The sequence below is a fragment of the Tamandua tetradactyla genome, chromosome 11 (assembly GCF_023851605.1).
Source record: "Tamandua tetradactyla isolate mTamTet1 chromosome 11, mTamTet1.pri, whole genome shotgun sequence".
Lineage (NCBI taxonomy): Eukaryota > Metazoa > Chordata > Mammalia > Pilosa > Myrmecophagidae > Tamandua > Tamandua tetradactyla.
In genome coordinates this window covers 82,751,572-82,759,756 of record NC_135337.1, presented here as the reverse complement: position 1 = coordinate 82,759,756, position 8,185 = coordinate 82,751,572, and positions in this window count along the sequence as shown.

Here is an 8,185-nt window from a genome sequence, read left to right as displayed (position 1 = left end):
GGTATTTCATTTTATCTGCAGTGTCTTGGAGCAGCTAGAAGGAAAAACCTGAAATTGTGTAACTGTAATCCATACCATACTTTGAAATCTGCTCTATAATTACTTGTGAAACTGCATTTTGAAACTTACTGCTTTTTTATACACATGTTAAATTTCACAACAAAAAAATTAAAAAAAAAAAAAAGGAATGTTCCTTAATGAATTATACAAATGTATGGCACTAATACAAGGTGCTAATAAGAGGTTGGTATCTGGGGAAAAAGATATACCTAATGTAAACTGTGGATTAAAGTTTATAGTACGGTTTTAATAATCTTTCACCAAATGCAAAAACGGCAACTACCGTTATTTTAAAGAAAAAGTACAATTATTAAAAGCTTCTATGAGCAATTGTAACAAACGTTCCACAACAATGCACGGTGTTGGTGGTGAGGTGGTGTATGAGAATCCTGTACTTTATGACTGATTGGTCTGGAAACCCACAACATCTCTAACTAAAGAAAAAGAGGACGCATCTTTTCCAAGTTAGCTGTTCACCAAAGCAAATTTAAAACTAGGCAATCAACTAGTCTAATTTGCCACTAGCACACAAATTAGATAATCATATTACTCATTTATTCATTCAATTAACAAACAGTACTGAGTACCTGTCACAGACCAAGCACCACTTAAAGTACTAAGAAATACACCAATAAATAGGTATGAAGATAATATGCTGAAACAAATCATTTGCAAAACCAATACCAAGTCATAAGGAATACTCTTAAACTAGGAAAAGGGAGCTTCCTTGAAGATTATCTTTACCTTTTTGGTGGACATGGTGGAATTCTCTGTATGGATGTTGTATTAATTTTGCAACTGCCCTAGTAAGTGTGAAATTATTTTGAAATTTTATTTGAAAATAAAACTCTCCAGCAAATGAAAAATTCAATTCTGAACTCTATCCAATAAAACTGGAAATCTCAGTAGTCAGCAAAAAAAAAAAATAACAAAGAATGTGTATGATCCAAGGTGAGATGTTTTAACCTTACATCAAAATACTCACCCACTCAAACACTTAAAAGGAACTAAACACAAGAATTTGCTGATTAAGCAACATAGTGGAAAAGTACAAACAGGAAGATATCTGCATAATGAGTACAACAAAAGATAAGACAGCAGTTATTATAAAACAAGATTCCTAAAGGCAATAGGAGAAAAGCAAACATCAATTTAAAAAAAAACAGGTAAAGAACACCAACAGGTACTTCACAAATGGCCAATGAGAGAAAAAGTTAACCCTCAAAAGTAACCAAAAGGGGCTTCCAGAGAAGATGGCAGCTTAGTAAGACGAGCGGATCTTAGTTCCTCCTCCAGAACAGCTACTAGGGGAGTAGAAACGATACAGAACAGCTCCCGGAGCCACGACAGAGATCAAAATGACAGCGTACCCCATCCTGCAACGGCTGACTGGCTGGAAGAACCCGCTCCGGTGAGATCGCCGAGGGGCGCGGGCTTCCCCGGGCGGGGCAGCAAGCGGCCGGAGTCCCTCCCTTCCTCCTTTCCGGGCCAGCTGGGAGAATTGGACAGGCAGTCCCCTCAAGCCGCGGTGGCTTGCGCCCACCCCCCACGCAGCCCCCGGACCAACTGGGAGAATTGGATCGGAGATCCCAGGCCGGAGAACGGTGACCGGGGTCCCTTCCAAACACGTGACTTCCCGGTCCAGCTGGGAATGGTGTACTCTCCCGGGCCGCGGCAGCTGGCACCCTCCCGCCCACTTGGCGCCCCGGGCGACTAGGAGATTCGGACAGGCGCTCTCCCGGACTGCGGCAGCCGGCAACCCTCCCCACGTTCGGACCCCCAGGCTGGCTGGCACTCTTCCAAGCCGCTTCGGCTGGCAAACCTCCCCCACGGCGAGAGTTTTCCAAAGTTAAAGGACCAACAGTATATTTTACTGGGGGGACCCACAAAGAAACGTGTGCCACGAGCACCACCTACTGGGCAGGATAAGAAGAACAGAACCCTGAGATTTCACAGAAAAATCTTTCAACGGTTTCCACCAGGGAAATCTGACTAAATGCCCAGACGCAGCAGAAGATAACGGATCACGCTCAGAAAATTGAAAATATGGCCCAGTCAAAGGAACAAACCAATAGTTCAAATGAGATAAGGAGCTGAGACAACTAATGCTGAATATACGAACAGAAATGGAAAACCTCTTCAAAAACAAATCGATAAATTGAGGGAGGACATGAAGAAGACATGGGCTGAACAAAAAGAAGAAATAGAAAAACTGAAAAAACAAATCACAGAACTTATGGGAGTGAAGGATAAAGTAGAAAAGATGGAAAAGACAATGGATACCTACAATGATAGATTCAAAGAGACAGAAGATACAATTAGTGATTTGGAGGAAGGAACATCTGAATTTCAAAAAGAAACAGAAACTATAGGGAAAAGAATGCAAAAATTTGAACAGGGGATCAGGGAACTGAAGGACAATATGAAGCGCACAAATATATGTGTTGTAGGTGTCCCAGAAGGAGAAGAGAGGGAAAAGGAGGAGAAAAACTAATGGAAGAAATTATCACTGAAAATTTCCCAACTCTTATGAAAGACCTAAAATTACAGATCCAAGAAGTGCAGCGCACCCCAAAGAGAATAGACCCAAATAGGCATTCTCCAAGACACTTACTAGTTAGAATGTCAGAGGTCAAAGAGAAAGAGAGGATCTTGAAAGCAGCAAGAGAAAAACAATCCATCACATACAAGGGAAACCCAATAAGACTATGTGTAGATTTCTCAGCAGAAACCATGGAAGGTAGAAGACAGTGGGATGATATATTTAAATTACTAAAAGAGAAAAACTGCCAACCAAGACTCCTATATCCAGCAAAAGTGTCCTTCAAAAATGAGGGAAATTAAAACATTCTCAGACAAAAAGTCACTGAGAGAATTTGTGACCAAGAGACCAGCTCTGCAAGAAATACTAAAGGGAGCACTAGAGTCAGATACAAAAAGACAGAAGAGAGAAGTATGGAGAAGAGTGTAGAAAGAAGGAAAGTCAGATATGATATATATAATACAAAAGGTAAAATGGTAGAGGAAAATATTATCCAAACAGTAATAACTCTAAATGTTAATGGACTGAATTCCCCAATCAAAAGACACAGACTGCAGAATGGATTAAAAAACAGGATCCTTCTATATGCTGTCTACAGGAAACACATCCTAGACCCAAATAAACATAGGTTGAAAGTGAAAGGTTGGGAAAAGATATTTCATGCAAATACAGCCAGAAAAGAGCAGGAGTAGCTATACTAATATCCAACAAATTAGACTTCAAATGTAAAACAGTTAAAAGAGACAAAGAAGGACACTATCTACTAATAAAAGGAACAATTCAACAAGAAGACATAACAATCATAAATATTTATGCACCAAACAAGAATGCCCCAAAATATGTGAGGCATACACTGCAAATACTGAAAAGGGAAATAGACACATATACCATAATACTTGGAGACTTCAATTCACCACTCTCATCAATGGACAGAACATCTAGACAGAGGATCAATAAAGAAATAGAGAATCTGAATATTACTATAAATGAGCTAGACTTAACAGACATTTATAGGACATTACACCCCACAACAGCAGGATACACTTTTTCTCAAGTGCTCATGGATTATTCTCAAAGATAGACCATATGCTGGGTCACAAAGCAAGTCTCAACAAATTCAAAAAGATTGAAATCATACACAACACTTTCTCAGATCATAAAGGAATGAAGTTGGAAATCAATAATAGGCGGAGTGCCAGAAAATTCACAAATACGTGGAGGCTCAACAACACACTCTTAAACAACGAGTGGGTCAAGAAGAAATTGCAAGAGAAATTAGTAAATACCTCGAGGCGAATGAAAACGAAAACACAACATATCAAAACTATGGGACGCAGCAAAGGCAGTGCTAAGAGGGAAATTTATTGCCCTAAATGCCTATATCAGAAAAGAAGAAAAGGCAAAAATTCAGGAATTAACTGTCCACTTGGAAGAACTGGAGAAAGAACAGCAAACTAATCCCAAAGCAAGCAAAAGGAAAGAAATAACAAAGATTAGAGCAGAAATAAATGAAACTGAAAACATGAAAACAATAGAGAAAATCAATAAGACCAGAAGTTGGTTCTATGAGAAAATCAGTAAGACTGATGGGCCCTTAGCAAGATTGACAAAAAGAAGAAGAGAGAGGATGCAAATAAATAAGATCAGAAATGGAAGAGGAGACATAACTACTGACCTCACAGAAATAAAGGAGGTAATAACAGGATACTATGAACAACTTTACGCTAATAAATACAACAATTTGATGAAATGGACGGGTTCCTGGAAAGACATGAACAACCAACTTTGACTCAAGAAGAAATAGATGACCTCAACAAACCAATCACAAGTAAAGAAATTGAAAGTCATTCAAAAGCTTCCTAAAAAGAAAAGTCCAGGACCAGACAGCTTCACATGTGAATTCTATCAAACATTCCAGAAAGAATTAGTACCAACTCTCCTCAAGCTCTTCAAAAAATCGAAGTGGAGGGAAAACTACCTAATTCATTCTATGAAGCCAACATCACCCTCATACCAAAAGCAGGCAAAGATATTACAAAAAAAGAAACTATAGACCAATCTCTCTAATGAATATAGATGCAAAAATCCTCAATAAAATTCTAGCAAATCGTATCCAACAACACATTAAAAGAATTATACATCATGACCAAGTAGGATTCATCCCAGGTATGCAAGGATGGTTCAACATAAGAAAATAATGTAATACACCATATCAACAAATCAAAGCAGAAAAATCACATGATCATCTCAATTGATGCAGAGAAGGCATTTAACAAGATTCAACATCCTTTCCTGTTGAAAACACTTCAAAAGATAGGAATACCAGGGAATCCTTAAAATGATAGAGGGAATATATGAAAAACCCACAGCTAATATCATCCTCAATGGGAAAAATTGAAAACTTTCCCCCTAAGATCAGGAACAAGACAAGGATGTCCATTATCACCACTATTATTCAACATGTGTTGGAGGTTCTAGCCAGAGCAATTAGACAAGAAAAAGAAATAAAGGCATCAAAATTGGAAAGGAAGAAGTAAAACTATCACTGTTTGCAGACGATATGATACTATACGTCGAAAACCCGGAAAAATCCACAACAAAACTACTAGAGCTAATAAATGAGTACAGCAAAGTAGCAGGTTACAAGATCAACATTCAAAAATCTGTAGCATTTCTATACACTACTAATGAACAAGCTGAGGGGGAAATCAAGAAACGAATCCCATTTACAATCGCAACTAAAAGAATAAAATACCTAGGAATAAATTTAACTAAAGAGACAAAAACCTATATAAAGAAAACTACAAAAAACTGTAAGACTTCCTGGAAGATGGCGGTTAGTAGAAGCGCGGATCTTAGTTTCTTCTCCAGGACACCTATTAGGGGAGTAGAAACGATACAGAAAGCGCCCAAGCCACAACAGAGAAAAAAGACAGCGTAACCCCATCCTGGAACGGCTGGCTGGCTGAGAGAAGCAGCTCGGGTGAGATCGCCGAGGCGCGCGGGCCTTACCGGGCGGGGTGGCAAGCAGCCGGAGTTACTCCCTTCCCCCTTCCCGGGCCGGCTGGGAGAATTGGAGAGGTGGTCCCCTAAACCAAGGCGACTGGCGCCCACACCACGCGCAGCCCGGACCAACTGAGAGAATGGATCGGAAACCCCCAGGCCGCGGAGAACGGTGACCCCGTGACTCCCGGGGAACGTGCACTCTCTCGGGCGGGCTGCTGCCGCTGGCGCCCTCCCGCACGCTTGTTGCCCAGGCCGACTAGGAAATTCGGACGGGCTCTTTCCCTGGCTGCGGCGACCAGCAACCCTCCCTGCGTTCGGACACCCTCCCTGCGTTCGGACCCCGGGCCGGCTCAAGCCGCTTCGGCTAACGAACCCCCAGGACGGCGAGAGTTTTCCAAAGTTTAAGGTCCCAGCACCTTTTACTGGTGGGACCCGCAGACAAACGTGTGCCACGAGCGCCACCTACTGGGCAGGATAAGAAAAACAGAACCCAGAGATTTCACAGGAAAATATTACAATCTTGCTGTGTCCAACACCAAGAGAAATCTGAATAAATGCCCAGACGCCAGCAGCAGAAGATAACTGTCCACGCTCAAAAGATTGAGAATATGGCTCAGTCAAGGAACAAACCAATAGCTCAAATGAGACACAAGAGCTGAGACAACTAATGCTGAATATACGAACAGAAATGGAAAACCTCTTCAAAAATGAAATCGATAAATTGAGGGAGGACATGAAGAGGACATGGGCTGAACATAAAGAAGAAATAGAAAAACTGAAAAAACAAATCGCAGAACTTATGGAAGTGAAGGATAAAGTAGCAAACATAGAAAAAATAATGGATAGCTACAATGATAGATTTAAAGAGACAGAAGATAGAATTAGTGATTTGGAGGATGGAACATCTGAATTCCAAAAAGAAACAGAACTATAGGGAAAAGAATGGAAAAATTTGAACAGGGTATCAGGGAACTCAAGGACAATATGAACCGCACAAATATAGTGTTGTGGGTGTCCCAGAAGGAGAAGAGAAGGGAAAAGGAGGAGAAAAACTAATGGAAGAAATTATCACTGAAAATTTCCAACTCTTATGAAAGACCTAAAATTACAGATCAAGAAGTGCAGCACACCCCAAAGAGATTAGACCCAAATAGGCGTTCTCCAAGACACTTACTAGTTAGAATGTCAGAGGTCAAAGAGAAAGAGAAGATCTTGAAAGCAGCAAGAGAAAAACAATCCATTACATACAAGGGAAACCCAATAAGACTTTGTGTAGATTTCTCAGCAGAAACCATGGAAGCTAGAAGACAGTGGGATGATATATTTAAAATACTAAAGAGAAAAACTGCCAACCAAGACTCCTATATCCAGCAAAATTATCCTTCAAAAATGAGGGAGAAATTAAACATTCTCAGACAAAAAGTCACTGAAAGAATTTGTGACCAAGAGACCAGCTCTGCAGAAATACTAAAGGGAGCACTAGAGTCAGATACAAAAAGACAGAGAGAGAGAGATGGAAAAGAGTGTAGAAAGAAGGAAAATCAGATATGATATATATAATACAAAAGGCAAAATGGCAGAGGAAAATATTATCCAAACAGCAATAACACTAAATGTCAATGGACTGATTCCCCAATCAAAAGACATAGATTGGCAGAATGGATTAAAAAACAGGATCCTTCGATATGCTGTCTACAGGAAACACATCTTAGACCAAAGATAAACATAGGTTGAAAGTGAAAGGTGGGAAAAGATATTTCATGCAAATAAATAACAACCAGAAAAGAGCAGGAGTGGCTATACTAATATCCAACAAATTAGACTTCAAATGTAAAAACAGTTAAAAGAGACAAAGAAGGACACTATATACTAATAAAAGGAACAATTAAACAAGAAGACATAACAATCATAAATATTTACGCACCGAATCAGAATGCCCCATATACGTGAGGAATATAACTGCAAAACTGAAAAGGGAAATAGACTCATATACCATAATAGTTGGAGACTTCAACTCACCACTCTCATCAGGGACAGAACATCTAGACAGGAGATCAACAAAGAAATAGAGAATCTGAATATTACTATAATGAACTAGATTAATAGACATTTATAGGACATTACATCCCACAAAGCAGGATACACCTTTTTCTCAAGTGCTCATGGATCATTTCTCAAAGATAGACCATATGCTGGGTCACAAAGCAAGTCTCAACAAATTTAAAAAGATTGAAATCTTACACAACACTTTCTCAGACCATAAAGGAATGATGTTGGAATCAATAATAGGCAGAGTGCCAGAAAATTAACAAATACGTGGAGGCTCAACAACACACTCCTAAACAACGACTGGGTCAAAGAAGAAATTGCAAGAGAAATTAGCAAATACCTCGAGGCGAACGAAAATGAAAACACACATATCAAAACTTATGGGACGCAGCAAAGGCAGTGCTAAGAGGGAAATTTATTGCTCTAAATGCCTATATCAGAAAGAAAAAGGCAAAAATTTCAGGGATTAACTATCCATTTGGAAGAACTGGAGAAAGAACAGCAAGCTAACCCCAAAGCAAGCAAAGG